Below are 12384 nucleotides of genomic sequence, written 5' to 3' on the forward strand. Positions count from 1 at the left end.
AGACTCGGCTCTGGAGTAGTCTTGGTTGTTTTCCATAAAGCATCTCAGAATGTGGCAAAGCTGTCTTTAGAAGGAAAGAGGGGATGGGAAAAGTTAATGGGTGGTAGGGAAGCTGGAGACCGCCAAGTCCCGGGGAGCATGCGCACTGGCTTGAGCGGCCAAAACTCCCGGAGATGTGGATGGACTAGAGCAGATTAAGTTTGGGGAAGTTAGAGACCTGAGACTAGTAGGGAAAGTGCATATTTTTTTTTCCTTTCTGACCTGAAGGGAAAATTTGTGCTGAGAAGCATTTTGGGGGGTCGGGTGACAAACTTCCCCTCCCCCATGCCTGGAATGTTCCTAATTATCTGATCTTAAACTCTCCCAACAACACTTTCTACAAAGTCTGACAGACAGCCTGTGAGTAAGTGTCCCTTCACCTGCATTAGATAAATGTCTGTCTTACCAGTGCCAGGGAATTAGCTTTGTTTGCAGAATTTCACAAGTACCTGTGGTAATGGAAGGCTGCCAATGTGTAGATTGGTAACACAGGAGAGGTGATTTCTCCAATTCTGTGATCTTGTAGAGATAGCTCTGGGGGGAGGGGCCTAACCTCCTGTAGAGAGTACAGATCTTGAACTCCAAATAAAGAGGAGGAGAAGACATTTATCTCAGAAAGTCAGAGCAACCGGAAACAACTCCTTATTAAGGTTCTGACTGCTGGAATATTCAGCCTTGAAAATCCATGGACATCCAAGATGTCCACACAGAGTCTTCAGGAGAGTGAATCAAATATCAAAAGAAAATATAGAGCAAGTGAATTCTGCCAGCTTGCATGCAAAAATGCTGCATTTCATCCGTGGTTCCCTTGGAGAAACAGCAATGAGGACTTGGAAAGAGGCTGGATGGCTCCATTTCTATATAGTTAGTCAGAACATGTAGGCTGAAAGCAACTCCAGACAGGCTCGCACACCATCTTATTTTGATTTGAAAGCAAGGTTATAGGGACACTCAAGTGTACAGAAAGAACCCTCTCAGAAACACGGATTTCCTAATCTATCACATCGTGCTTGGTGCAGACACCACACTAGCCATGGCATTAAGTCGGGTAGTGTCTTGACTCTGATGGAAGCACCCGTTCATTCATGGTGGTGGGGGAGGGGAGCTCTTACTTTTTCAGCCATTATTAGCAAACTGTGAAAGGAAAACAGGCGGGTGTATTGACCTTGTGAAAGCTGTAACAGTTTCTGTTTTCCACCCTGCCTCTGTGGCATGTGATACAACGTTTCACAGACTCACTGAAAATTGAGAAAATAAGCCTTTCCTTAAGTAACACAAAACAGCTCGTTTTCGAGTCTAAGAAGATTAAGGAATATGGTTTTACTGTGTTTGTTTAGAACCCGTGCCAACCGTTTTATTCCAGAAGCACGAATCTGATTTTTCTTTTCAGAAAAAAAAAAAGAAGAATTTAAATAGAACCAAGTTTGTTTTAAAGAGGGAGTTTCACAGTGAGATATTTCTCATTCAGAGCTCTTGACGAGTAATTCTCCTATGTTTTGAGAGTAGGACTTTTCACTCCAGTCTATAGGCACCTCTGGGATGGATTTTTTAAGGAGTATATCAGTGGGTTATTACAGTTCTGTATGATTTAATATTTAAAAAAAAATCACACCATTCTCCAAGTATTTGTTTATATTCCTGTATGATTTAATTTCCACAAAAAGTCTTTTTAAAATGAAATTTCACCCATGTTGCTTGGAACTTTGCAGTGAATTCCCCCTGACTTGTAAGAAAGTTTGACCCTCTTCCTTTGGCCACATCACCTGGCCCCTGGCTGCTCTCCTCCCCACTGTGAACTGCGCTCCAGTTAGTCCTGTGTCCCCACACAGTCTCTCTGCACAGCAGGGCTGTCTCACCTCCACCATGTTCTTGTTTCCTCTAGAACATTTCTTCCTCATCCTTTCACCGCTGCCTTTGTCACATATTTTGTTTCTTGTCCCTCCTTTCTAAAGGAGTTCCCCGCGGCCACCCATTGCCATCTGTCCTGCCTGTCCCCTAGTACCTGGCATCCGTTGTCATCTGCCCTTGATTAGCCCTGCTTCTTGATTAGTGGATCTGGATATGCTACAACTATGTCTCCCAAAGGTTCCTGTGGCACCTGGGGCCGCCCAGTGGCAGAATTAAGAAGCACCACCCAGCCCTGCGGAAGCTAACAAGGTCACCAGGACATTGCCATCTGGGAGAATTGATGTCGTTCTTGTGGGACTGTTCACTCTCCCGAGAATGGATCATTACAGAGAAGACAGAGCTTGGCCTTTAATGGAGTACTGAGCAAAAAAGAACGTAGCTTTCAAAGCAGTGCATACAGGAAAACCCACGTTTACATCACGATTTATATTTCTGTATTTTTAGCATAGAGAAAGGTAAGGAAAGACGTCCGCGTGAACGTTCAAGTGGGAACGACTCTCGTTTTCTTCTCTGCACCAAGTAGGATTCTTGTTGTCCTTCGCAATAGACTTTTTAAAGAAAACAGGTAGCTGCAGGGGATGCCCATCTCTGTGCTGCGCAACCATCTCTTTGGGTTTGCTTTCTGCCATATTTATTAAATCAGTTAGCTCAGTGTTCTGGGGGTTCTGAAATGTCAGCCACGGGGTTCCCTCAGGGCCAGGGCCGCTGCGCACTAACCAGCAATCTTGGACTCGAAAGACTCTGTCTCAGCCGGGCGGTGGTGGCGCACGCCTGTAATCTCAGCACTCTGGGAGGCAGAGGCAGGCGGATTTCTGAGTTCGAGGCCAGCCTGGTCTACAGAGTGAGTTCCAGGACAGCCAGGGCTATACAGAGAACCCCCCCCCCCAAAAAAAAGACTCTGTCTCTTTGGTGCATAAAGGGGTGGGTCTGGGGGCGGCCCCGAAGGTTTGGTTTTCTGGGCGATGATTACAGCATAGTGGTTTCCTCACTTGCGAGCCTGAAATGAACACTTGTGGAGTTCCTGCTGCCTGCCAGTGCTTTGCAGGGTGATTTACATTTAGGAGAATCTTGTTAATCCCTACAATCACTCCACAATAATAAAATTGTTATCTTCATTTTCCGGAGAAGGAAAGGGGGGAGGAAGAATTAAAGGGACTGCATATGACCCAACACGATGCTCTTAGGAAGAGAAACAGCAAAACACAGCTTGGAACTGAACGATTCCCAGCGACCAGCCCTGGACCCAGCACAGCAGCCACCGAGGACCAGCACTTGCTTTCCGGGTAGGCGCCATGTCTGCTGTTGAGAGGAGCAGATGAGAACCCCTATGTGAGAACTGGGAATGACCCTCGGGGTTGCCAACCCTTACCTTCGGTTCTTGTCCTGTCCTTTCTTCATGTCCTCTCGGCTTGACCATCCTTCTTCCTAGCTTTATCTGGAGAAAAGCAAAGAAGAAGAGAAAGTGAGACAGAGTCCTAGACCAGAAAGGCCCTGCGCTCTTCGGCGACCCCCACTACTCAGATGGCCCCGTTAGAGGTAAAGCCCTCCCTCCATCTGAGACGACTTTAAGGGGATGGCCATCCATGCCTGGGGCGCCGAGGTGTGAGGTGTGCGCTGCAGCACAGGCTATGCCTGAGATACTTGGAAAACTGAAGCAAGAAGAAAGGGCCCGGCTGCCTTGGCGGTTCACAGAGGCAGCCAGCGATTATGGGACAAAAGGAGAGGAAAAGCCTGAGGGGGAATGAGGTGCGACTTAGACAGGCTTCCCCTACCTCAGCGGGACTCAGAAAACAGAACAGGAAGCTAAGAACATTTCTCGAAACTAGTTTTCAAAGTAATTTCCCTAGTGAGGCCAATAAACACGCACATTTTTCATTTTATGGATATTAGTGCTTTTCTGCACTTATGTTTATGTAGAATATACAGGCGACAGGGGACTTCAGGCACTATATCACCTCACTAATTTGTTACTCTCTAGCTTTATTTTTAAAATTTTCCCCTGGAACCATTGCTCCAGAAGTTACATTGTATCCCAGAATGACTGGACTGATCTATTAGCATCTTCACCACAATGGGCCTTTGTCAAAGAACAGCAGCCTATAGGGCAGAGCACCCTCCGAATGAGGGGGAGTACCCTCGATGCGGAAGCTGTACCCTTCAGCACACACACACACACACACACACACACACACACACATACACAAAATAAGAACTAAAGATGGTATGCTGTGTGTGAACCTGTGGCAATATGGCTTGTAACTATGCTTATAATATGGTGTGTAGCTATGGCTTGAATGTAGAACAGATGCAAGGGAGAAGCAACCCTGAAATGGGTCATTCGATTTCTACCACTATTTTATAATTGGAATTATGTTGTCATAACTCAAGAAGATGGACAGAAACGCTTCACCGTATTCCTCTTCCCTGAATAACTGTTGATTAAAATCCCTGCCCGCTTTTCCCCCAGTGCTTCTGCTTGCAGTGAGTGGCTGGACCCGACACCGGAAACACCAGAATCAGGCCCTGGATCAGGACTCCATCAACATAACCAGAAGTAGAATTATTTTTACTGATAACTTTAAACTATTCTGTGAATAAATGTATTATTCATCAAGATTGTCCAGCTGGCAATCTGTGGGAAGGTAGGGAAAGATTGGCTGGGCATCCTTAACTAAAAATATGTGAGGAACACATGCACAGTACAAGTAAAACAGTATCTTGGATAGGACACCAATGCTGAAAAAGTAAGGAGGGCTCTACCTGCGCTGGATAAAACTGTAAATTGTTTCTACTGATGTTGGGATTCTGTTCTTCTTTGTATTTTAACAATTTCCCTAAATGACCGTGTGTTTCTTTTGTAATCTGAATTGTTAAACATGAGACATTTTTGATCAGACAGGTGGTTCTATGATTGTGTTTATTTCCCCACAAGTGTCCTTTCTTGTCCTGAGGTGTGTGTGTGTGTGTGTGTGTGTGTATACATGTATGTGCATGCTGTGCTCATATACATGGAGTGTTTACATGTGTGTGTTGCTCACGTGTAAAAGACGGTCACATGCCTGTGACACTCACATATTTGCAGTGTTCCAAAGCTGGAGTACACCTCCTCTTTGCCTCTTGTGATTTCTCCAATCCTGTTTCCGCTCAGACCACTCTTCTGGAGAGATGAACTCCAAGTACTGCAGCTCTGACCTTCTGGCGAGGGTTTCCAGAAGGTGGCCATTGCCACGCTCAGTTCGGATGGGGTCACCAGGCACCCTGCTTTTGATTTCTGTGCAGTCGCTCTGGGGAGCCTGCCATGGCGGTTTTCCCAGTTGCAGCTTTGTTCACGTGACCCTTGACAGTGATGTTTAAAGCAATGCATACATTAAGTAGAGCGTAGAGAGGACACTCGAGTGAGCAGAACCCTGAAGCTGACCAGCTCCAAGGATACCAGGAGACACACTGCCTGATGAGCACCGTCGGACTCAGCTGAGGGAGTCACGGGGCTTCTGCCTGAGACTTCCACTCTACAGTTAGGGTCAAGGTTTCTTTTGACAGTGACTGCATTCTTTCCTCAGAAGCTTATATCTTCCCTTTCTTGTGAACTTTCCAAAAGACGGTTTAAACGGGACAGTACGCTGGACTTCAGCCCACAGTTTCTATTCTCCCAGGCCCCTTTGCTTGGCATCTGGTAGGTCCTCTCATTCTACTCCTCTCTTTGTAAAACGCCTGCACATCCTCAACCCAAGGCAGTGTCTCTGGGTATCCAACTCTGACCGTCGTCACATACCTGTAAATGATTAATAAGCTGCATTTAGTTAATGAGCAACATCCAGTTCCGATATTAATAACAGATTTTAAAATCTAGATGCAGCTGGTGACAATTAGTGACAACAGGTTGTCTCAGTTCAAAGCATTAGCTTGGAGAGGGAGGCTGAACGCTACCAGATGTAAACAAGCCAAAATAAATAAATAAATAACAACAGCAACCAATAGAGTGCACGGGGGTCTCTGGATATGCAAGTTCACACACAGGCTCACACGGTGAGATGTCCTTGTCGCATACAAACATCAACTCTGTCATCACCTCCCAAGACCCCATGACTCTTCTATTTTGTTCGGCTCTCCTCGGCTCTTCATTTCCCTGGAGCAAGCACACTTTTAAAATCAAACGTGGGGCTCAGTGGTTGGACATGGGCCAGAAGTGAAGACCACCGTGGAAAAGGTGAGGGGGAGCTGGCTTCTCAATACCGAGGTATAAGCAGCAATTCCCACACCACATGTGTTCATCCACACAGAATGATGTATTCTTGGTTATGTACGAGCAGAGGCTGGACCATGCTCTGCGGGGCTCACAGTTCCCCAGTTCATGATCTTCCTGACACCATGCACCTCTTGTGATGTCTCATGTCTACCGTTTCTCACCAAGAGCATCCAGGTAGAGAAGGAAGGCACTTTGGCTGGATTTCTCCGGATCCTCTGGAGGAGTCAGTTCAGCAGGAAGCTTGTCCTGCTCTCTGCTCACACAGGACCTTCTCGGGTCAGTCCTAACTTTCCTCTTCCCTTCCTCAAGGACCAGCCACTCCTCACAAATCCTTCCTCCCTTCCTCCGTCTAAATGCTCCCCTCTTGACAGTGGCTCTGCACCCACTTTCCACTATTCCCCTCAGCATGGACTCTCATCAAAATGACACAGAATGTCCCAGAAATGTCTTCCAATTATACGATTGCACAACACACAGGGGGAAACTCCTGCCCTCAATAGACAGAAAGCAGTAGAGAGTCAATTCCTCTAAGCCATTTCTCCTACAGATGCTGACCTTACAAAGGTCAAGTGGGTAGAGACAGCTGGGAAGATCTTACCCTAGAGTCGCTATCCCCTGGAAAGTCTTATTGCAATTCAGCAGTACCTCCCACAGGAGCCCAGAATGAAATCCAACGGTAGAACACTTCCCTAACATGTAGAAGGGCTCTGGAATCTTGATAAGTATACACACACACACACACACAGCCCCACAGAATGGCTAACATAGTAAATTACATTATCTTTTAAAGACAAAAATAGACTTCTTTTTTAGCAAAATCAGACTTAAGTAGTTACTGACCAGACTTTTCCTGTCTCAAACTCCCCTTCCTCCCACACATGGATTCTTCATTCTACTCATAAAATGGCGCTAGAGATGCAAAGTCGCAGAGTTGCAGAGGAGCTGAAGCAGCCATTGACTGGAAGAAGAGGTTAGGATTAGCGTTAGGGTTAGGGGTTAGGGTTAGGGTTAAGGCTGGGTTAGGGGTTAGGGTTAGGGGTTAGGGTCAGGGTCAGTGTCAGGGTCAGGATCAGGGTCGGCGTCAGGGTTAGGGATAGGGTTAGGGTTGGGTTGGGTTAGAGGTTAGGATTAGGGTTGGGTTAGGGGTTAGGGTTAGGGTTGGAATTGGGTTTGGAGTTGGGGTTGGAGTTGGGGTTAGGGGTTAGAGCTGGGTTAGGGTTAGGGTTATGGTTGGGTTAGGGTTTATGGTTATGGTTAGGGTTGTGGTTATGGTTAGGGTTAGGGTTGGGGTTGGGGTTAGGGTTAAGGTTGGGTTAGAGGTTAGGGTTAGGGTTGGGTTAGGGTTAGGGTTGGGGTGAAGGTTAGGGCTGGGTTAGAGGTTAGGGTTAGGGCTAGGTTATGGGTTAGTGTTAGGGTTAGGGGTTAGGGTTAGATTTAGGGTTCTCATCCAACAGCCCTCTTCCCATATTAGCCCCGAGTTCAACCCTTTCACATGCTTCCCTCTCATCTCTTGGGAAAGAATGCAATATTTGGCTGGTATACCTGCCCACCAGATGATGTCCTAATATAGCTTTGGCACAATCAGTGTGACTCAAGGAACTTTGAGGACCTGTTTGAACCCAGTTTCTTCATCCATAAGGTGAAGAAGTTGCTAAGCAATCCATGGTTCCTGCCAGCATGTACACTTCGTGAATTACTCATTCTCAGCCATTGGTCTGCAAATATGGTGTTTACGTCTCACATATCATGTGTAATGATAAAGCGAAAATATCTTTCTTGAATCTCCACAGAATTTACAGGAAGGGCAAAACATTTGAAGGGGAGGGTTCAGGGCTCCCACAAGAGCAGAGCGAACCAGAAAGGAGAGCAAAGACCTGACTGCTAAGGGTTCAAGCATCCTGGGGGACCCACTCAGAAGTCAAGAATTGTCTTATGCGTTAGAAATATATGGTCTCTTTCCTTCATAACAAACATTCAGTAACAAAATACAAGTTGTCAAGGAACAAATACTGCCCATGTTTATGCTTAGATGCAATAGGAACAGACAACCACACAGAAATGTATTTGAAAAGGAATAGTCTATTCATCCTCATCAGCGTCTGGGTGAGGGGAGCCCAGCAAGGCTGGGGGGCCCAGGCGCTCCCTGGCCTCTCTGTGTGGTCTCCCTTACACTCAAGATGGGTCTTGAGGATCGCCTACTGGCAGACAAAGTCAGAGAAGTTTCCATCAACAGATTTTTTCTCATAGAAAAGCAAGTAAAGATTAGGAAGCATTTTTTTTATGACTGAGCTTTAGCAAGAGGGGTTAAAATCTTTGTAGCCTGGTTTGGGGGAGAAAGGAATAAGTACTCACTTAGACCAGCAGTGTAGAAGTGACTCCATATGTTTGCTGAATCAAAGAAGCCCGTCCCAGGCCGGCTGATGTGGCTGTAGCAATGCAGAGTTTTCAGGTTGGAAGGAAACTTAATACCCAGCATTATGATCTCAGTTTGTAGAGGAGGGATCAGAGGCTCAGGGGGCATCACTGAGCATGAAGCTATGCACTCCCCAGGCAGTAGCTGCAGGAGTAAGAGAAACGGGGGTGGGGGTAGGGGTGGGGGTGGGAGAAGGATGGAGAAAAGGGTAGCAAGAGGCTCTAATGCTGAGGACCGCCCAGTGTTCTTCAGACCAAGATTTTCAGCCTACCAAAGCACTGTACTTTGGCTCCTGTGGTGTTCATTCTTGATTGTTCGCCTGCCTCAGTCTGTAATCAACTAGGGGACTCTCTCCTGGGTGCATCTGTGGGTGCATTTCCAGAAAGGATTAGCTGATGAGATAGATCCTCTCCCAGGGTGCCGTTGCCCTTGCACAGCAGCCCATGAAGCTCAAGGGAACAGCTGTGCTGTGTGCCTGTCTTCTGTTACTTCTTGCTGGTAAGTGTATCTACTCTGATGCTGCTGCTGCTGCTGCTGCTGCTGCTGCTGCTGCTGCTGCTGCTGCTTTAACATCAAATCCCAGCTTCTTTGGCTCTCCATCATCATCTCTCCAGGAATCCTTCTGCACCATACTGAGGCTGCTGAAGCATCAGCAAGCATCCTGGCTGGGGAGCAGCAGGGTTCTCAGCCTCTCCAGTGCACAGATATTAGGTTACCTAGATTATACAGTATAAGCAAATCTAACAAAATCCTTTTTTGTAATGCATATTGATTCTGATCCTGTAGAAAGCCCTGGTTAATGCAGCCCCAGAGGGAGAAGGACAGGAATCATTGGCAGAGATTCTGAAAGAAGATGGACAGGACCTATGGACCAAATAGAGATGGAGCGAGGAGAGTTGGGCAGCAGCATGGTACGGCAGGTACCCAGAAAAACAAGATGGTGGAAGGAATGCAAGAGCTATTGACCAAGAGCAAAGGCACAAACTCACCTAAGTAGCTTGGGTGATTTACAAGTCACCTTCTAAGGGACTTCCAAAAATAATCAGAAGTACTGGGAGAATCTGGACTTCTGGTGTGGCAGGTGGGAGCATTATTGCTCTCTGAGGTCCTGCAATAGGGACAGATTTTGATTAATAGCAAAGCTAGGTTGAAATGAGCAGTTGTAGTGTAGTCTGGCTTACATACTCCATGAAAACAGAGGAGGAGCCTCGTAAGACTCCTGCAGCTGCTGAGGAACATATGACTTTGCACTAAATCATATCTCCCTGTACCTTAGTTTTCCTAGCTACAAAATAATATCATAATTTCTGGGTACCAAACTTTCAACTTGAAAACTCAGCTGGTTCACTGACCAAATTGGCAGGCCTAGTTTGGGTCCTTTAGGTTCAGGAAATGTAACTGAATCATTTCTAGACAGTTGATATAGCTATTTTCCTTTAAGGTTTTTCTTTCCTTTTTTTTAATTTGGAAAAGACAAAACACACCACTTTGAAAAAATCTAGAAGAGACTTAAGATGTCTCATATTCTTTATAAAACAAAAACAAAAACAAAAACAAAAGAGCTGGCCAGAACTAGCATTATAAATAAAGCTTAACTGATTCAAAAGGTGAATGCCATCAACTAGAGTCTCAGCTGCAAGTTCAAAGACAGCAAGTTTTCAGGCTGCTTAGCCTGGAGGACCCACTTCCATCCCCACCGTTCTCAGTTCTGCCTGTCTGTGCATGGTTCACTCTCAGTCTAGGGAAGGCACAGGGCACGGCCACTGAAGGACTGACCATGGCCTTTGGAAAGGACTTTCTCTTCCTATGGCTCTACCTTAAAAATGGAGAACTCTCTAGAAGACCCAGGAAACTTCCCCTTGAGTTTCAGGATTTACTCGTCCTCTTATTTCTGAATGGAGCACGGATGTGTGATGAGGTCATACAGACCCGCCTTAGAGTCAGGCGAAGACAGCAGTGGAGAAAGGGACAACCATGAGAAAAGCCACGGCTTGCTGGAATGATGAAGAAGGAAGGCCTGGGGAAAATGCCCATCTCTGCCTGTGGATTGAAATCTCAATCTTGTCAGTCTTACCAAATACTTTTAGAGAGCATTTTTTTGTTATACAACCATTTCCTCCACTTAGTAGGTAGAGTGATTAATTAGCTCAAGGTCAAACATTTAGGTTAGAACTTTAAACATAGACTTGACCTCTGGCAATCTGGGCTCCTCTGCATGAATTTGAAAAGGCTTTGGGGTTGCATTTTTTTACCCACATAGTCTACTTCTGGGGAGTGTGTTAAGAAAATAATAACTAATTGGGGGAAGAGAAAGGCACACAATTGTTATATTTATGCACACATATATGCGCATATGTTTATATGTGTACAGTATCCATGCTCTCTCTCTCTCTCTCTCTCTCTCCTCTCTCTCTCTCTCTCTCTCTCACACACACACACACACACACACACTACATTGGGAACAGCACCCAAATAAAACAGTTATCAATTAGTTAAGTCAATGATGGTGCATATACGCAATGAATTATACATAATACTCTAAATGGAGGTAACCTAGTGGCTCAGATAACTACTGACAATGGAGGATGAGAGGGGAAGAAAGAAGGAGAAAGAGAGATAAGGGAGGAAGGAGGAAGGAGGAAGGAAAGAGATAATTTCATCTTACTTGTTTATCTCTATTTTCTTAATTTCTTTAGCTACACTATCTAATGAAGAATGTTATTTTGGTGAGAACAGTATAATCAGGACAAAGTCTGCTTAAAATTATTTTATTTCTAACAATTTCTCTTTCTGGGAGAAGTACAGGTACCTCAAGGTCCCAGGAGGAATTTCTGAAATTAGTTGGGGGTTTAAGGCAGCCACCTCCTCACTCCATCTTCCACACACCAGAGCAAGCCTGGAACAAGAAGCACCATGAGGTCATTGTGCACGGCGGGGGGTGGGGGGTGGGGGATTGGGGGGGTAGGGGGCTGGGGGGTAGGGGGCTGCGCAAAGGACAGAAAGCTACAGGCTCTTCATAAAAGAATAGGTTAGGCTTTTTTTTTTTCCTCTGGAGATTTAAGTTCCTGACACATATTTGCTGTCTAATAAATATTGGCTAAATAAAAACATATTGAGCCAAAAAATTAGTTTAAATATTAATAGGGGCTAACAAAATGGCTGGGTGCATAAAGGTACTTACCACTAAAGCTGAAAACCCGAGTTTTATCACTAGAAACTACATGGTGCTGAGTTCACACACACACACACACTCGTGCACATGCACAGTAAGGAATTAATGAAGGAAGGAAGGAAGGAAGGAAGGAAGGAAGGAAGGAAGGAAAGAAGGAAGGAAGGAAGGAAGGAAGGTAAAGATAGAGACAACAGATTAACTATTGAAGTTGATTGCCCATCTCTAAACTCCGTCAGCCACAGGGTACACCATGCTTATTCTGAAATCGTTCCTGGGTCACCCAACCACCCAAGTCTGTAGACTTCTCCCACATCCATCCAAGTGTCATTGAGGACAAGCACTTTCTCTTCTGCTGACCTGCTGGCCCCAGATGATGCTGTGTCCAAATGAACGGAAAGTACCCAAGAAATATCACAGCCAACACTCCCCCATTTTCAGCTTCGAAGCAAGCTCCCTCCAGAAGAAAAAAATCTCAAGGAAAACAATCTAAGGAAAGATTAAGAATCAAGCTGTTCAGGTCAGAGGTGAAAATGACGGTGGATCACTTGCTGTGTTTTGAGCAGGCAGTTAGAGGCTGCCAGGACCTGAGCAAGTATCATTAAAGAA

At 45.7% G+C, this 12384-nt stretch overlaps 2 long non-coding RNA genes across 5 annotated transcripts; both read right to left on the reverse strand.

Moving 5' to 3' along the window:
* Window positions 1-1689: 1689 nt before the first annotated feature.
* On the reverse strand, window positions 1690-9330 carry LOC127687628 (uncharacterized). 3 transcript variants are annotated; one of them, XR_007978438.1, is made up of 5 exons: window positions 8878-9330; window positions 8546-8619; window positions 5020-5719; window positions 3317-3382; window positions 1690-3246 (listed from the first exon to the last, which is right to left on the reverse strand). It is a non-coding gene; the product is annotated as an uncharacterized LOC127687628 (long non-coding RNA). The 3 variants fall into 3 exon arrangements; XR_007978437.1 differs by lacking the exons at window positions 8546-8619; window positions 8878-9330 and adding an exon at window positions 6355-6579 and having other exon boundaries at window positions 1690-3243; XR_007978436.1 differs by lacking the exons at window positions 8546-8619; window positions 8878-9330 and adding an exon at window positions 6355-6579.
* Window positions 9331-9601: 271 nt separating this feature from the next.
* Window positions 9602-12023, reverse strand: LOC127686747 (uncharacterized). 2 transcript variants are annotated; one of them, XR_007978234.1, is made up of 3 exons: window positions 11788-12023; window positions 11416-11502; window positions 9602-9714 (listed from the first exon to the last, which is right to left on the reverse strand). It is a non-coding gene; the product is annotated as an uncharacterized LOC127686747 (long non-coding RNA). The 2 variants fall into 2 exon arrangements; XR_007978235.1 differs by lacking the exon at window positions 9602-9714 and adding an exon at window positions 10446-10646.
* Window positions 12024-12384: the final 361 nt, after the last annotated feature.

This window comes from Apodemus sylvaticus, chromosome 6, assembly GCF_947179515.1.
Source record: "Apodemus sylvaticus chromosome 6, mApoSyl1.1, whole genome shotgun sequence".
Taxonomy (NCBI): domain Eukaryota; kingdom Metazoa; phylum Chordata; class Mammalia; order Rodentia; family Muridae; genus Apodemus; species Apodemus sylvaticus.